Below are 16660 nucleotides of genomic sequence, written 5' to 3' on the forward strand. Positions count from 1 at the left end.
TCAATTCACTGTGCGAAGTGAATGGAGTGTTGCTTCACTTTCTAAATGCTGTCCTTTCAGAGAAAATCACTTTCCTTTGAAAGTGCCTTAAGCTACTTACAAGCATTCAACAGAAATTCACATGCGCATCTCTGAAAGAGAAGCAGTCTGTTCCAACACTTCAATTCACTGTGCGAAGTGAATGGAGTGTTGCTTCACTTTCTAAATGCTGTCCTTTCAGAGAAAATCACTTTCCTTTGAAAGTGCCTTAAGCTACTTACAAGCTTTCACAAAAAACTCACATCCGTTTCTCTGAAAGAGAAGCAGTCTGTTCCAACACTTCAATTCAATGTGCGAAGTGAATGGAGTGTTGCTTCACTTTCTAAATGCTGTCCTTTCAGAGAAAATCACTTTCCTTTGAAAGTGCCTTAAGCTACTTACAAGCTTTCACAAAAAACTCACATGCATTTCTCTGAAAGAGAAGCAGTCTGTTCCAACACTTCAATTCACTGTGCAAAGTGAATGGAGTGTTGCTTCACTTTCTAAATGCTGTCCTTTCAGAGAAAATCACTTTCCTTTGAAAGTGCCTTAAGCTACTTACAAGCTTTCACAAAAAACTCACATGCGTTTCCCTGAAAGAGAAGCAGTCTGTTCCAACACTTCAATTCACTGTGCGAAGTGAATGGAGTGTTGCTTCACTTTCTAAATGGTGTCCTTTCAGAGAAAATCACTTTCCTTTCAAAGTGCCTTAAGCTACTTACAAGCATTCAACAGAAATTCACATGCGTATCTCTGAAAGAGAAGCAGTCTGTTCCAACACTTCAATTCACTGTGCGAAGTGAATGGAGTGTTACTTCACTTTCTAAATGCTGTCCTTTCAGAGAAAATCACTTTCCTTTGAAAGTGCCTTAAGCTACTTACAAGCATTCAACAGAAATTCACATGCGTTTCTCTGAAAGAGAAGCAGTCTGTTCCAACACTTCAATTCACTGTGCGAAGTGAATGGAGTGTTGCTTCACTTTCTCCATGCTGTCCTTTCAGAGAAAATCACTTTCCTTTGAAAGTGCCTTAAGCTACTTATAAGCATTCAACAGAAATCCACATGCGTTTCTCTGAAAGAGAAGCAGTCTGTTCCAACACATCAATTCACTGTTCGAAGTGAATGGTATATTGCTTCACTTTCTAAATGCTGTCCTTTCAGAGAAAATCACTTTCCTTTGAAAGTGCCTTAAGCTACTTACAAGCATTCAACAGAAATTCACATGCGTTTCTCTGAGAGAGAAGCATTCTGTTCCAACACTTCAATTCACTGTGCGAAGTGAATGGAGTGTTGCTTCACTTTCTAAATGCTGTCCTGTCTGAGAAAATCACTTTTCTTTGAAAGTGCCTTAAGCTACTTACAAGCTTTCACAAAAAACTCACATCCGTTTCTCTGAAAGAGAAGCAGTCTGTTCCAAAACTTCAATTCACTGTGCGAAGTGAATGGAGTGTTGCTTCACTTTCTAAATGCTGTCCTTTCAGAGAAAATCACTTTCCTTTGAAAGCGCCTTAAGCTACTTACAAGCATTCAACAGAAATTCACATGCGTTTCTCTGTAAGAGAAGCAGTCTGTTCCAACACTTCAATTCACTGTGCGAAGTGAATGGAATGTTGCTTCACTTTCTAAATGGTGTCCTTTCAGAGAAAATCACTTTCCTTTCAAAGTGCCTTAAGCTACTTACAAACTTTTACAAAAAACTCACATGCGTTTCTCTGAAAGAGAAGCAGTCTGTTCCAACACTTCAATTCACTGTGCGAAGTGAATGGAGTGTTGCTTCACTTTCTAAATGCTGTCCTTTCAGAGAATATCACTTTCCTTTGAAAGTGCCTTAAGCTACTTACAAGCATTCAACAGAAATTCACATGCGTATCTCTGAAAGAGAAGCAGTCTGTTCCAACACTTCAATCCACTGTGCGAAGTGAATGGAGTGTTGCTTCACTTTCTAAATGCTGTCCTGTCAGAGAAAATCACTTTCCTTTGAAAGTGCCTTAAGCTACTTACAAGCTTTTACAAAAAACTCACATGCGTTTCTCTGAAAGAGAAGCAGTCTGTTCCAACACTTCAATTCACTGTGCGAAGTGAGTGGAGTGTTGCTTCACTTTCTAAATGCTGTCCTGTCAGAGAAAATTACTTTCCTTTGAAAGTGCCTTAAGCTACTTACAAGCATTGAACAGAAATTCACATGCGTTTCTCTGAAAGAGAAGCAGTCTGTTCCAACACTTCAATTCACTGTGCGAAGTGAATGGAGTGTTGCTTCACTTTCTAAATGCTGTCCTTTCAGAGAAAATCACTTTCCTTTGAAAGTGCCTTAAGCTACTTACAAGCATTCAACAGAAATTCACATGCGTTTCTCTGAAAGAGAAGCAGTCTGTTCCAACACTTCAATTCACTGTGCGAGGTGAATGGAGTGTTGCTTCACTTTCTAAATGCTGTCCTTTCAGAGAATATCACTTTCCTTTGAAAGTGCCTTAAGCTACTTACAAGCATTCAACAGAAATTCACATGCGTATCTCTGAAAGAGAAGCAGTCTGTTCCAACACTTCAATTCACTGTGCGAAGTGAATGGAGTGTTGCTTCACTTTCTAAATGCTGTCCTTTCAGAGAAAATCACTTTCCTTTGAAAGTGCCTTAAGCTACTTACAAGCTTTCACAAAAAACTCACATCCGTTTCTCTGAAAGAGAAGCAGTCTGTTCCAACACTTCAATTCACTGTGCGAAGTGAATGGAGTGTTGCTTCACTTTCTAAATGCTGTCCTTTCAGAGAAAATCACTTTCCTTTGAAAGTGCCTTAAGCTACTTACAAGCATTCAACAGAAATTCACATGCGTTTCTCTGAAAGAGAAGCAGTCTGTTCCAACACTTCAATTCACTGTGCGAGGTGAATGGAGTGTTGCTTCACTTTCTAAATGCTGTCCTTTCAGAGAATATCACTTTCCTTTGAAAGTGCCTTAAGCTACTTACAAGCATTCAACAGAAATTCACATGCGTATCTCTGAAAGAGAAGCAGTCTGTTCCAACACTTCAATTCACTGTGCGAAGTGAATGGAGTGTTGCTTCACTTTCTAAATGCTGTCCTTTCAGAGAAAATCACTTTCCTTTGAAAGTGCCTTAAGCTACTTACAAGCTTTCACAAAAAACTCACATCCGTTTCTCTGAAAGAGAAGCAGTCTGTTCCAACACTTCAATTCACTGTGCGAAGTGAATGGAGTGTTGCTTCACTTTCTAAATGCTGTCCTTTCAGAGAAAATCACTTTCCTTTGAAAGTGCCTTAAGCTACTTACAAGCATTCAACAGAAATTCACATGCGCATCTCTGAAAGAGAAGCAGTCTGTTCCAACACTTCAATTCACTGTGCGAAGTGAATGGAGTGTTGCTTCACTTTCTAAATGCTGTCCTTTCAGAGAAAATCACTTTCCTTTGAAAGTGCCTTAAGCTACTTACAAGCTTTCACAAAAAACTCACATCCGTTTCTCTGAAAGAGAAGCAGTCTGTTCCAACACTTCAATTCAATGCGCGAAGTGAATGGAGTGTTGCTTCACTTTCTAAATGCTGTCCTTTCAGAGAAAATCACTTTCCTTTGAAAGTGCCTTAAGCTACTTACAAGCTTTCACAAAAAACTCACATGCATTTCTCTGAAAGAGAAGCAGTCTGTTCCAACACTTCAATTCACTGTGCAAAGTGAATGGAGTGTTGCTTCACTTTCTAAATGCTGTCCTTTCAGAGAAAATCACTTTCCTTTGAAAGTGCCTTAAGCTACTTACAAGCTTTCACAAAAAACTCACATGCGTTTCCCTGAAAGAGAAGCAGTCTGTTCCAACACTTCAATTCACTGTGCGAAGTGAATGGAGTGTTGCTTCACTTTCTAAATGGTGTCCTTTCAGAGAAAATCACTTTCCTTTCAAAGTGCCTTAAGCTACTTACAAGCATTCAACAGAAATTCACATGCGTATCTCTGAAAGAGAAGCAGTCTGTTCCAACACTTCAATTCACTGTGCGAAGTGAATGGAGTGTTACTTCACTTTCTAAATGCTGTCCTTTCAGAGAAAATCACTTTCCTTTGAAAGTGCCTTAAGCTACTTACAAGCATTCAACAGAAATTCACATGCGTTTCTCTGAAAGAGAAGCAGTCTGTTCCAACACTTCAATTCACTGTGCGAAGTGAATGGAGTGTTGCTTCACTTTCTCCATGCTGTCCTTTCAGAGAAAATCACTTTCCTTTGAAAGTGCCTTAAGCTACTTATAAGCATTCAACAGAAATCCACATGCGTTTCTCTGAAAGAGAAGCAGTCTGTTCCAACACATCAATTCACTGTTCGAAGTGAATGGTATATTGCTTCACTTTCTAAATGCTGTCCTTTCAGAGAAAATCACTTTCCTTTGAAAGTGCCTTAAGCTACTTACAAGCATTCAACAGAAATTCACATGCGTTTCTCTGAGAGAGAAGCATTCTGTTCCAACACTTCAATTCACTGTGCGAAGTGAATGGAGTGTTGCTTCACTTTCTAAATGCTGTCCTGTCTGAGAAAATCACTTTTCTTTGAAAGTGCCTTAAGCTACTTACAAGCTTTCACAAAAAACTCACATCCGTTTCTCTGAAAGAGAAGCAGTCTGTTCCAAAACTTCAATTCACTGTGCGAAGTGAATGGAGTGTTGCTTCACTTTCTAAATGCTGTCCTTTCAGAGAAAATCACTTTCCTTTGAAAGCGCCTTAAGCTACTTACAAGCATTCAACAGAAATTCACATGCGTTTCTCTGTAAGAGAAGCAGTCTGTTCCAACACTTCAATTCACTGTGCGAAGTGAATGGAGTGTTGCTTCACTTTCTACATGCTGTCCTTTCAGAGAATATCACTTTCCTTTGAAAGTGCCTTAAGCTACTTACAAGCATTCAACAGAAATTCACATGCGTATCTCTGAAAGAGAAGCAGTCTGTTCCAACACTTCAATCCACTGTGCGAAGTGAATGGAGTGTTGCTTCACTTTCTAAATGCTGTCCTGTCAGAGAAAATCACTTTCCTTTAAAAGTGCCTTAAGCTACTTACAAGCTTTCACAAAAAACTCACATCCGTTTCTCTGAAAGAGAAGCAGTCTGTTCCAACACTTCAATTCACTGTGCGAAGTGAATGGAGTGTTGCTTCACTTTCTAAATGCTGTCCTTTCAGAGAAAATCACTTTCCTTTGAAAGTGCCTTAAGCAACTTACAAGCATTGAACAGAAATTCACATGCGTTTCTCTGAAAGAGAAGCAGTCTGTTCCAACACTTCAATTCACTGTGCGAAGTGAATGGAGTGTTGCTTCACTTTCTAAATGCTGTCCTTTCAGAGAAAATCACTTTCCTTTGAAAGTGCCTTAAGCTACTTACAAGCTTTCACAAAAAACTCACATGCGTTTCCCTGAAAGAGAAGCAGTCTGTTCCAACACTTCAATTCACTGTGCGAAGTGAATGGAGTGTTGCTTCACTTTCTAAATGCTGTCCTTTCAGAGAAAATCACTTTCCTTTGAAAGTGCCTTAAGCTACTTACAAGCATTGAACAGAAATTCACATGCGTTTCTCTGAAAGAGAAGCAGTCTGTTCCAACACTTCAATTCACTGTGCGAAGTGAATGGAGTGTTGCTTCACTTTCTAAATGCTGTCCTTTCAGAGAAAATCACTTTCCTTTGAAAGTGCCTTAAGCTACTTACAAGCTTTCACAAAAAACTCACATGCGTTTCCCTGAAAGAGAAGCAGTCTGTTCCAACACTTCAATTCACTGTGCGAAGTGAATGGAGTGTTGCTTCACTTTCTAAATGGTGTCCTTTCAGAGAAAATCACTTTCCTTTCAAAGTGCCTTAAGCTACTTACAAGCATTCAACAGAAATTCACATGCGTATCTCTGAAAGAGAAGCAGTCTGTTCCAACACTTCAATTCACTGTGCGAAGTGAATGGAGTGTTACTTCACTTTCTAAATGCTGTCCTTTCAGAGAAAATCACTTTCCTTTGAAAGTGCCTTAAGCTACTTACAAGCATTCAACAGAAATTCACATGCGTTTCTCTGAAAGAGAAGCAGTCTGTTCCAACACTTCAATTCACTGTGCGAAGTGAATGGAGTGTTGCTTCACTTTCTCCATGCTGTCCTTTCAGAGAAAATCACTTTCCTTTGAAAGTGCCTTAAGCTACTTATAAGCATTCAACAGAAATCCACATGCGTTTCTCTGAAAGAGAAGCAGTCTGTTCCAACACATCAATTCACTGTTCGAAGTGAATGGTATATTGCTTCACTTTCTAAATGCTGTCCTTTCAGAGAAAATCACTTTCCTTTGAAAGTGCCTTAAGCTACTTACAAGCATTCAACAGAAATTCACATGCGTTTCTCTGAGAGAGAAGCATTCTGTTCCAACACTTCAATTCACTGTGCGAAGTGAATGGAGTGTTGCTTCACTTTCTAAATGCTGTCCTGTCTGAGAAAATCACTTTTCTTTGAAAGTGCCTTAAGCTACTTACAAGCTTTCACAAAAAACTCACATCCGTTTCTCTGAAAGAGAAGCAGTCTGTTCCAAAACTTCAATTCACTGTGCGAAGTGAATGGAGTGTTGCTTCACTTTCTAAATGCTGTCCTTTCAGAGAAAATCACTTTCCTTTGAAAGCGCCTTAAGCTACTTACAAGCATTCAACAGAAATTCACATGCGTTTCTCTGTAAGAGAAGCAGTCTGTTCCAACACTTCAATTCACTGTGCGAAGTGAATGGAATGTTGCTTCACTTTCTAAATGGTGTCCTTTCAGAGAAAATCACTTTCCTTTCAAAGTGCCTTAAGCTACTTACAAACTTTTACAAAAAACTCACATGCGTTTCTCTGAAAGAGAAGCAGTCTGTTCCAACACTTCAATTCACTGTGCGAAGTGAATGGAGTGTTGCTTCACTTTCTAAATGCTGTCCTTTCAGAGAATATCACTTTCCTTTGAAAGTGCCTTAAGCTACTTACAAGCATTCAACAGAAATTCACATGCGTATCTCTGAAAGAGAAGCAGTCTGTTCCAACACTTCAATCCACTGTGCGAAGTGAATGGAGTGTTGCTTCACTTTCTAAATGCTGTCCTGTCAGAGAAAATCACTTTCCTTTGAAAGTGCCTTAAGCTACTTACAAGCTTTTACAAAAAACTCACATGCGTTTCTCTGAAAGAGAAGCAGTCTGTTCCAACACTTCAATTCACTGTGCGAAGTGAGTGGAGTGTTGCTTCACTTTCTAAATGCTGTCCTGTCAGAGAAAATTACTTTCCTTTGAAAGTGCCTTAAGCTACTTACAAGCATTGAACAGAAATTCACATGCGTTTCTCTGAAAGAGAAGCAGTCTGTTCCAACACTTCAATTCACTGTGCGAAGTGAATGGAGTGTTGCTTCACTTTCTAAATGCTGTCCTTTCAGAGAAAATCACTTTCCTTTGAAAGTGCCTTAAGCTACTTACAAGCATTCAACAGAAATTCACATGCGTTTCTCTGAAAGAGAAGCAGTCTGTTCCAACACTTCAATTCACTGTGCGAGGTGAATGGAGTGTTGCTTCACTTTCTAAATGCTGTCCTTTCAGAGAATATCACTTTCCTTTGAAAGTGCCTTAAGCTACTTACAAGCATTCAACAGAAATTCACATGCGTATCTCTGAAAGAGAAGCAGTCTGTTCCAACACTTCAATTCACTGTGCGAAGTGAATGGAGTGTTGCTTCACTTTCTAAATGCTGTCCTTTCAGAGAAAATCACTTTCCTTTGAAAGTGCCTTAAGCTACTTACAAGCTTTCACAAAAAACTCACATCCGTTTCTCTGAAAGAGAAGCAGTCTGTTCCAACACTTCAATTCACTGTGCGAAGTGAATGGAGTGTTGCTTCACTTTCTAAATGCTGTCCTTTCAGAGAAAATCACTTTCCTTTGAAAGTGCCTTAAGCTACTTACAAGCATTCAACAGAAATTCACATGCGTTTCTCTGAAAGAGAAGCAGTCTGTTCCAACACTTCAATTCACTGTGCGAGGTGAATGGAGTGTTGCTTCACTTTCTAAATGCTGTCCTTTCAGAGAATATCACTTTCCTTTGAAAGTGCCTTAAGCTACTTACAAGCATTCAACAGAAATTCACATGCGTATCTCTGAAAGAGAAGCAGTCTGTTCCAACACTTCAATTCACTGTGCGAAGTGAATGGAGTGTTGCTTCACTTTCTAAATGCTGTCCTTTCAGAGAAAATCACTTTCCTTTGAAAGTGCCTTAAGCTACTTACAAGCTTTCACAAAAAACTCACATCCGTTTCTCTGAAAGAGAAGCAGTCTGTTCCAACACTTCAATTCACTGTGCGAAGTGAATGGAGTGTTGCTTCACTTTCTAAATGCTGTCCTTTCAGAGAAAATCACTTTCCTTTGAAAGTGCCTTAAGCTACTTACAAGCATTCAACAGAAATTCACATGCGCATCTCTGAAAGAGAAGCAGTCTGTTCCAACACTTCAATTCACTGTGCGAAGTGAATGGAGTGTTGCTTCACTTTCTAAATGCTGTCCTTTCAGAGAAAATCACTTTCCTTTGAAAGTGCCTTAAGCTACTTACAAGCTTTCACAAAAAACTCACATCCGTTTCTCTGAAAGAGAAGCAGTCTGTTCCAACACTTCAATTCAATGTGCGAAGTGAATGGAGTGTTGCTTCACTTTCTAAATGCTGTCCTTTCAGAGAAAATCACTTTCCTTTGAAAGTGCCTTAAGCTACTTACAAGCTTTCACAAAAAACTCACATGCATTTCTCTGAAAGAGAAGCAGTCTGTTCCAACACTTCAATTCACTGTGCAAAGTGAATGGAGTGTTGCTTCACTTTCTAAATGCTGTCCTTTCAGAGAAAATCACTTTCCTTTGAAAGTGCCTTAAGCTACTTACAAGCTTTCACAAAAAACTCACATGCGTTTCCCTGAAAGAGAAGCAGTCTGTTCCAACACTTCAATTCACTGTGCGAAGTGAATGGAGTGTTGCTTCACTTTCTAAATGGTGTCCTTTCAGAGAAAATCACTTTCCTTTCAAAGTGCCTTAAGCTACTTACAAGCATTCAACAGAAATTCACATGCGTATCTCTGAAAGAGAAGCAGTCTGTTCCAACACTTCAATTCACTGTGCGAAGTGAATGGAGTGTTACTTCACTTTCTAAATGCTGTCCTTTCAGAGAAAATCACTTTCCTTTGAAAGTGCCTTAAGCTACTTACAAGCATTCAACAGAAATTCACATGCGTTTCTCTGAAAGAGAAGCAGTCTGTTCCAACACTTCAATTCACTGTGCGAAGTGAATGGAGTGTTGCTTCACTTTCTCCATGCTGTCCTTTCAGAGAAAATCACTTTCCTTTGAAAGTGCCTTAAGCTACTTATAAGCATTCAACAGAAATCCACATGCGTTTCTCTGAAAGAGAAGCAGTCTGTTCCAACACATCAATTCACTGTTCGAAGTGAATGGTATATTGCTTCACTTTCTAAATGCTGTCCTTTCAGAGAAAATCACTTTCCTTTGAAAGTGCCTTAAGCTACTTACAAGCATTCAACAGAAATTCACATGCGTTTCTCTGAGAGAGAAGCATTCTGTTCCAACACTTCAATTCACTGTGCGAAGTGAATGGAGTGTTGCTTCACTTTCTAAATGCTGTCCTGTCTGAGAAAATCACTTTTCTTTGAAAGTGCCTTAAGCTACTTACAAGCTTTCACAAAAAACTCACATCCGTTTCTCTGAAAGAGAAGCAGTCTGTTCCAACACTTCAATTCACTGTGCGAAGTGAATGGAGTGTTGCTTCACTTTCTAAATGCTGTCCTTTCAGAGAAAATCACTTTCCTTTGAAAGCGCCTTAAGCTACTTACAAGCATTCAACAGAAATTCACATGCGTTTCTCTGTAAGAGAAGCAGTCTGTTCCAACACTTCAATTCACTGTGCGAAGTGAATGGAATGTTGCTTCACTTTCTAAATGGTGTCCTTTCAGAGAAAATCACTTTCCTTTCAAAGTGCCTTAAGCTACTTACAAACTTTTACAAAAAACTCACATGCGTTTCTCTGAAAGAGAAGCAGTCTGTTCCAACACTTCAATTCACTGTGCGAAGTGAATGGAGTGTTGCTTCACTTTCTAAATGCTGTCCTTTCAGAGAATATCACTTTCCTTTGAAAGTGCCTTAAGCTACTTACAAGCATTCAACAGAAATTCACATGCGTATCTCTGAAAGAGAAGCAGTCTGTTCCAACACTTCAATCCACTGTGCGAAGTGAATGGAGTGTTGCTTCACTTTCTAAATGCTGTCCTGTCAGAGAAAATCACTTTCCTTTAAAAGTGCCTTAAGCTACTTACAAGCTTTCACAAAAAACTCACATCCGTTTCTCTGAAAGAGAAGCAGTCTGTTCCAACACTTCAATTCACTGTGCGAAGTGAATGGAGTGTTGCTTCACTTTCTAAATGCTGTCCTTTCAGAGAAAATCACTTTCCTTTGAAAGTGCCTTAAGCTACTTACAAGCATTGAACAGAAATTCACATGCGTTTCTCTGAAAGAGAAGCAGTCTGTTCCAACACTTCAATTCACTGTGCGAAGTGAATGGAGTGTTGCTTCACTTTCTAAATGCTGTCCTTTCAGAGAAAATCACTTTCCTTTGAAAGTGCCTTAAGCTACTTACAAGCTTTCACAAAAAACTCACATGCGTTTCCCTGAAAGAGAAGCAGTCTGTTCCAACACTTCAATTCACTGTGCGAAGTGAATGGAGTGTTGCTTCACTTTCTAAATGGTGTCCTTTCAGAGAAAATCACTTTCCTTTCAAAGTGCCTTAAGCTACTTACAAGCATTCAACAGAAATTCACATGCGTATCTCTGAAAGAGAAGCAGTCTGTTCCAACACTTCAATTCACTGTGCGAAGTGAATGGAGTGTTGCTTCACTTTCTAAATGCTGTCCTTTCAGAGAAAATAACTTTCCTTTGAAAGTGCCTTAAGCTACTTACAAGCTTTCACAAAAAACTCACATCCGTTTCTCTGAAAGAGAAGCAGTCTGTTCCAACACTTCAATTCACTGCACAAAGTGAATGGAGGGTTGCTTCACTTTCTAAATGCTGTCCTTTCAGAGAAAATCACTTTCCTTTGAAAGTGCCTTAAGCTACTTAAAAGCATTGAACAGAAATTCACATGCGTTTCTCTGAAAGAGAAGCAGTCTGTTCCAACACTTTAATTCACTGTGCAAAGTGAATGGAGTGTTGCTTCACTTTCTAAATGCTGTCCTTTCAGAGAAAATCACTTTCCTTTGAAAGTGCCTTAAGCTACTTACAAGCTTTCACAAAAAAATCACATGCGTTTCCCAGAAAGAGAAGCAGTCTGTTCCAACACTTCAATTCACTGTGCGAAGTGAATGGAGTGTTGCTTCACTTTCTAAATGCTGTCCTGTCAGAGAAAATCACTTTCCTTTGAAAGTGCCTTAAGCTACTTACAAGCATTCAATAGAAATTCACATGCGTATCTCTGAAAGAGAAGCAGTCTGTTCCAACACTTCAATTCACTGTGCGAAGTGAATGGAGTGTTGCTTCACTTTCTAAATGCTGTCCTGTCATAGAAAATCACTTTCCTTTGAAAGTGCCTTAAGCTACTTACAAGCTTTCACAAAAAACTCACATCCGTTTCTCTGAAAGAGAAGCAGTCTGTTCCAACACTTCAATTCACTGTGCGAAGTGAATGGAGGGTTGCTTCACTTTCTAAATGCTGTCCTTTCAGAGAAAATCACTTTCCTTTGAAAGTGCCTTAAGCTACTTACAAGCATTGAACAGAAATTCACATGCGTTTCTCTGAAAGAGAAGCAGTCTGTTCCAACACTTCAATTCACTGTGCGAAGTGAATGGAGTGTTGCTTCACTTTCTAAATGCTGTCCTTTCAGAGAAAATCACTTTCCTTTCAAAGTGCCTTAAGCTACTTACAAGCTTTCACAAAAAACTCACATGCGTTTCCCTGAAAGAGAAGCAGTCTGTTCCAACACTTCAATTCACTGTGCGAAGTGAATGGAGTGTTGCTTCACTTTCTAAATGCTGTCCTTTCAGAGAAAATCACTTTCCTTTGAAAGTGCCTTAAGCTACTTACAAGCATTCAACAGAAATTCACATGCGTTTCTCTGAAAGAGAAGCAGTCTGTTCCAACACTTCAATTCACTGTGCGAAGTGAATGGAGTGTTGCTTCACTTTCTAAATGCTGTCCTTTCAGAGAATATCACTTTCCTTTGAAAGTGCCTTAAGCTACTTACAAGCATTCAACAGAAATTCACATGCGTATCTCTGAAAGAGAAGCAGTCTGTTCCAACACTTCAATTCACTGTGCGAAATGAATGGAGTGTTGCTTCACTTTCTAAATGCTGTCCTTTCAGAGAAAATCACTTTCCTTTGAAAGTGCCTTAAGCTACTTACAAGCTTTCACAAAAAACTCACATCCGTTTCTCTGAAAGAGAAGCAGTCTGTTCCAACACTTCAATTCACTGTGCGAAGTGAATGGAGTGTTGCTTCACTTTCTAAATGCTGTCCTTTCAGAGAAAATCACTTTCCTTTGAAAGTGCCTTAAGCTACTTACAAGCATTCAACAGAAATTCACATGCGTATCTCTGAAAGAGAAGCAGTCTGTTCCAACACTTCAATTCACTGTGCGAAGTGAATGGAGTGTTGCTTCACTTTCTAAATGCTGTCCTTTCAGAGAAAATCACTTTCCTTTGAAAGTGCCTTAAGCTACTTACAAGCTTTCCCAAAAACTCACATCCGTTTCTCTGAAAGAGAAGCAGTCTGTTCCAACACTTCAATTCAATGTGCGAAGTGAATGGAGTGTTGCTTCACTTTCTAAATGATGTCCTTTCAGAGAAAATCACTTTCCTTTGAAAGTGCCTTAAGCTACTTACAAGCTTTCACAAAAAACTCACATGCATTTCTCTGAAAGAGAAGCAGTCTGTTCCAACACTTCAATTCACTGTGCGAAGTGAATGGAGTGTTGCTTCACTTTCTAAATGCTGTCCTTTCAGAGAAAATCACTTTCCTTTGAAAGTGCCTTAAGCTACTTACAAGCTTTCACAAAAAACTCACATGCGTTTCCCTGAAAGAGAAGCAGTCTGTTCCAACACTTCAATTCACTGTGCGAAGTGAATGGAGTGTTGCTTCACTTTCTAAATGCTGTCCTTTCAGAGAAAATCACTTTCCTTTGAAAGTGCCTTAAGCTACTTACAAGCATTCAACAGAAATTCACATGCGTATCTCTGAAAGAGAAGCAGTCTGTTCCAACACTTCAATTCACTGTGCGAAGTGAATGGAGTGTTACTTCACTTTCTAAATGCTGTCCTTTCAGAGAAAATCACTTTCCTTTGAAAGTGCCTTAAGCTACTTACAAGCATTCAACAGAAATTCACATGCGTTTCTCTGAAAGAGAAGCAGTCTGTTCCAACACTTCAATTCACTGTGCGAAGTGAATGGAGTGTTGCTTCACTTTCTAAATGCAGTCCTTTCAGAGAAAATCACTTTCCTTTGAAAGTGCCTTAAGCTACTTATAAGCATTCAACAGAAATCGACATGCGTTTCTCTGAAAGAGAAGCAGTCTGTTCCAACACTTCAATTCACTCTTCGAAGTGAATGGTATATTGCTTCACTTTCTAAATGCTGTCCTTTCAGAGAAAATCACTTTCCTTTGAAAGTGCCTTAAGCTACTTACAAGCATTCAACAGAAATTCACATGCGTTTCTCTGAGAGAGAAGCAGTCTGTTCCAACACTTCAATTCACTGTGCGAAGTGAATGGAGTGTTGCTTCACTTTCTAAATGCTGTCCTGTCTGAGAAAATCACTTTTCTTTGAAAGTGCCTTAAGCTACTTACAAGCTTTCACAAAAAACTCACATGCGTTTCCCTGAAAGAGAAGCAGTCTGTTCCAACACTTCAATTCACTGTGCGAAGTGAATGGAGTGTTGCTTCACTTTCTAAATGCTGTCCTTTCAGAGAAAATCACTTTCCTTTGAAAGTGCCTTAAGCTACTTACAAGCATTCAACAGAAATTCACATGCGTTTCTCTGAAAGAGAAGCAGTCTGTTCCAACACTTCAATTCACTGTGCGAAGTGAATGGAGGGTTGCTTCACTTTCTAAATGCTGTCCTTTCAGAGAAAATCACTTTCCTTTGAAAGTGCCTTAAGCTACTTACAAGCATTGAACAGAAATTCACATGCGTTTCTCTGAAAGAGAAGCAGTCTGTTCCAACACTTCAATTCACTGTGCGAAGTGAATGGAGTGTTGCTTCACTTTCTAAATGCTGTCCTTTCAGAGAAAATCACTTTCCTTTGAAAGTGCCTTAAGCTACTTACAAGCTTTCACAAAAAACTCACATGCGTTTCTCTGAAAGAGAAGCAGTCTGTTCCAACACTTCAATTCACTGTGCGAAGTGAATGGAGTGTTGCTTCACTTTCTAAATGCTGTCCTTTCAGAGAAAATCACTTTCCTTTGAAAGTGCCTTAAGCTACTTACAAGCATTCAACAGAAATTCACATGCGTTTCTCTGAAAGAGAAGCAGTCTGTTCCAACACTTCAATTCACTGTGCGAGGTGAATGGAGTGTTTCTTCACTTTCTAAATGCTGTCCTTTCAGAGAATATCACTTTCCTTTGAAAGTGCCTTAAGCTACTTACAAGCATTCAACAGAAATTCACATGCGTATCTCTGAAAGAGAAGCAGTCTGTTCCAACACTTCAATTCACTGTGCGAAGTTAATGGAGAGTTGCTTCACTTTCTAAATGCTGTCCTTTCAGAGAAAATCACTTTCCTTTGAAAGTGCCTTAAGCTACTTACAAGCTTTCACAAAAAACTCACATCCGTTTCTCTGAAAGAGAAGCAGTCTGTTCCAACACTTCAATTCACTGTGCGAAGTGAATGGAGTGTTGCTTCACTTTCTAAATGCTGTCCTTTCAGAGAAAATCACTTTCCTTTGAAAGTGCCTTAAGCTACTTACAAGCATTCAACAGAAATTCACATGCGCATCTCTGAAAGAGAAGCAGTCTGTTCCAACACTTCAATTCACTGTGCGAAGTGAATGGAGTGTTGCTTCACTTTCTAAATGCTGTCCTTTCAGAGAAAATCACTTTCCTTTGAAAGTGCCTTAAGCTACTTACAAGCTTTCACAAAAAACTCACATCCGTTTCTCTGAAAGAGAAGCAGTCTGTTCCAACATTTCAATTCAATGTGCGAAGTGAATGGAGTGTTGCTTCACTTTCTAAATGCTGTCCTTTCAGAGAAAATCACTTTCCTTTGAAAGTGCCTTAAGCTACTTACAAGCTTTCACAAAAAACTCACATGCATTTCTCTGAAAGAGAAGCAGTCTGTTCCAACACTTCAATTCACTGTGCAAAGTGAATGGAGTGCTGCTTCACTTTCTAAATGCTGTCCTTTCAGAGAAAATCACTTTCCTTTGAAAGTGCCTTAAGCTACTTACAAGCTTTCACAAAAAACTCACATGCGTTTCCCTGAAAGAGAAGCAGTCTGTTCCAACACTTCAATTCACTGTGCGAAGTGAATGGAGTGTTGCTTCACTTTCTAAATGGTGTCCTTTCAGAGAAAATCACTTTCCTTTCAAAGTGCCTTAAGCTACTTACAAGCATTCAACAGAAATTCACATGCGTATCTCTGAAAGAGAAGCAGTCTGTTCCAACACTTCAATTCACTGTGCGAAGTGAATGGAGTGTTACTTCACTTTCTAAATGCTGTCCTTTCAGAGAAAATCACTTTCCTTTGAAAGTGCCTTAAGCTACTTACAAGCATTCAACAGAAATTCACATGCGTTTCTCTGAAAGAGAAGCAGTCTGTTCCAACACTTCAATTCACTGTGCGAAGTGAATGGAGTGTTGCTTCACTTTCTAAATGCTGTCCTTTCAGAGAAAATCACTTTCCTTTGAAAGTGCCTTAAGCTACTTACAAGCTTTCACAAAAAACTCACATCCGTTTCTCTGAAAGAGAAGCAATCTGTTCCAACACTTCAATTCACTGTGCGAAGTGAATGGAGTGTTGCTTCACTTTCTAAATGCTGTCCTTTCAGAGAAAATCACTTTCCTTTGAAAGTGCCTTAAGCTACTTACAAGCATTCAACAGAAATTCACATGCGCATCTCTGAAAGAGAAGCAGTCTGTTCCAACACTTCAATTCACTGTGCGAAGTGAATGGAGTGTTGCTTCACTTTCTAAATGCTGTCCTTTCAGAGAAAATCACTTTCCTTTGAAAGTGCCTTAAGCTACTTACAAGCTTTCACAAAAAACTCACATCCGTTTCTCTGAAAGAGAAGCAGTCTGTTCCAACACTTCAATTCACTGTGCGAAGTGAATGGAGTGTTGCTTCACTTTCTAAATGCTGTCCTTTCAGAGAAAATCACTTTCCTTTGAAAGTGCCTTATGCTACTTACAAGCTTTCACAAAAAACACACATCCGTTTCTCTGAAAGAGAAGCAATCTGTTCCAACACTACAATTCACTGTGCGAAGTGAATGGAGTGTTGCTTCACTTTCTAAATGCTGTCCTGTCAGAGAAAATCACTTTCCTTTGAAAGCGCCTTAAGCTACTTACAAGCATTGAACAGAAATTCACATGCGTTTCTCTGAAAGAGAAGCAGTCTGTTCCAACACTTCAATTCACTGTGCGAAGTGA

The sequence above is a fragment of the Myodes glareolus genome, unplaced genomic scaffold (genome assembly GCF_982192425.1).
Source record: "Myodes glareolus unplaced genomic scaffold, mMyoGla1.1 HAP1_SCAFFOLD_49, whole genome shotgun sequence".
In the NCBI taxonomy this organism is placed as follows: domain Eukaryota; kingdom Metazoa; phylum Chordata; class Mammalia; order Rodentia; family Cricetidae; genus Myodes; species Myodes glareolus.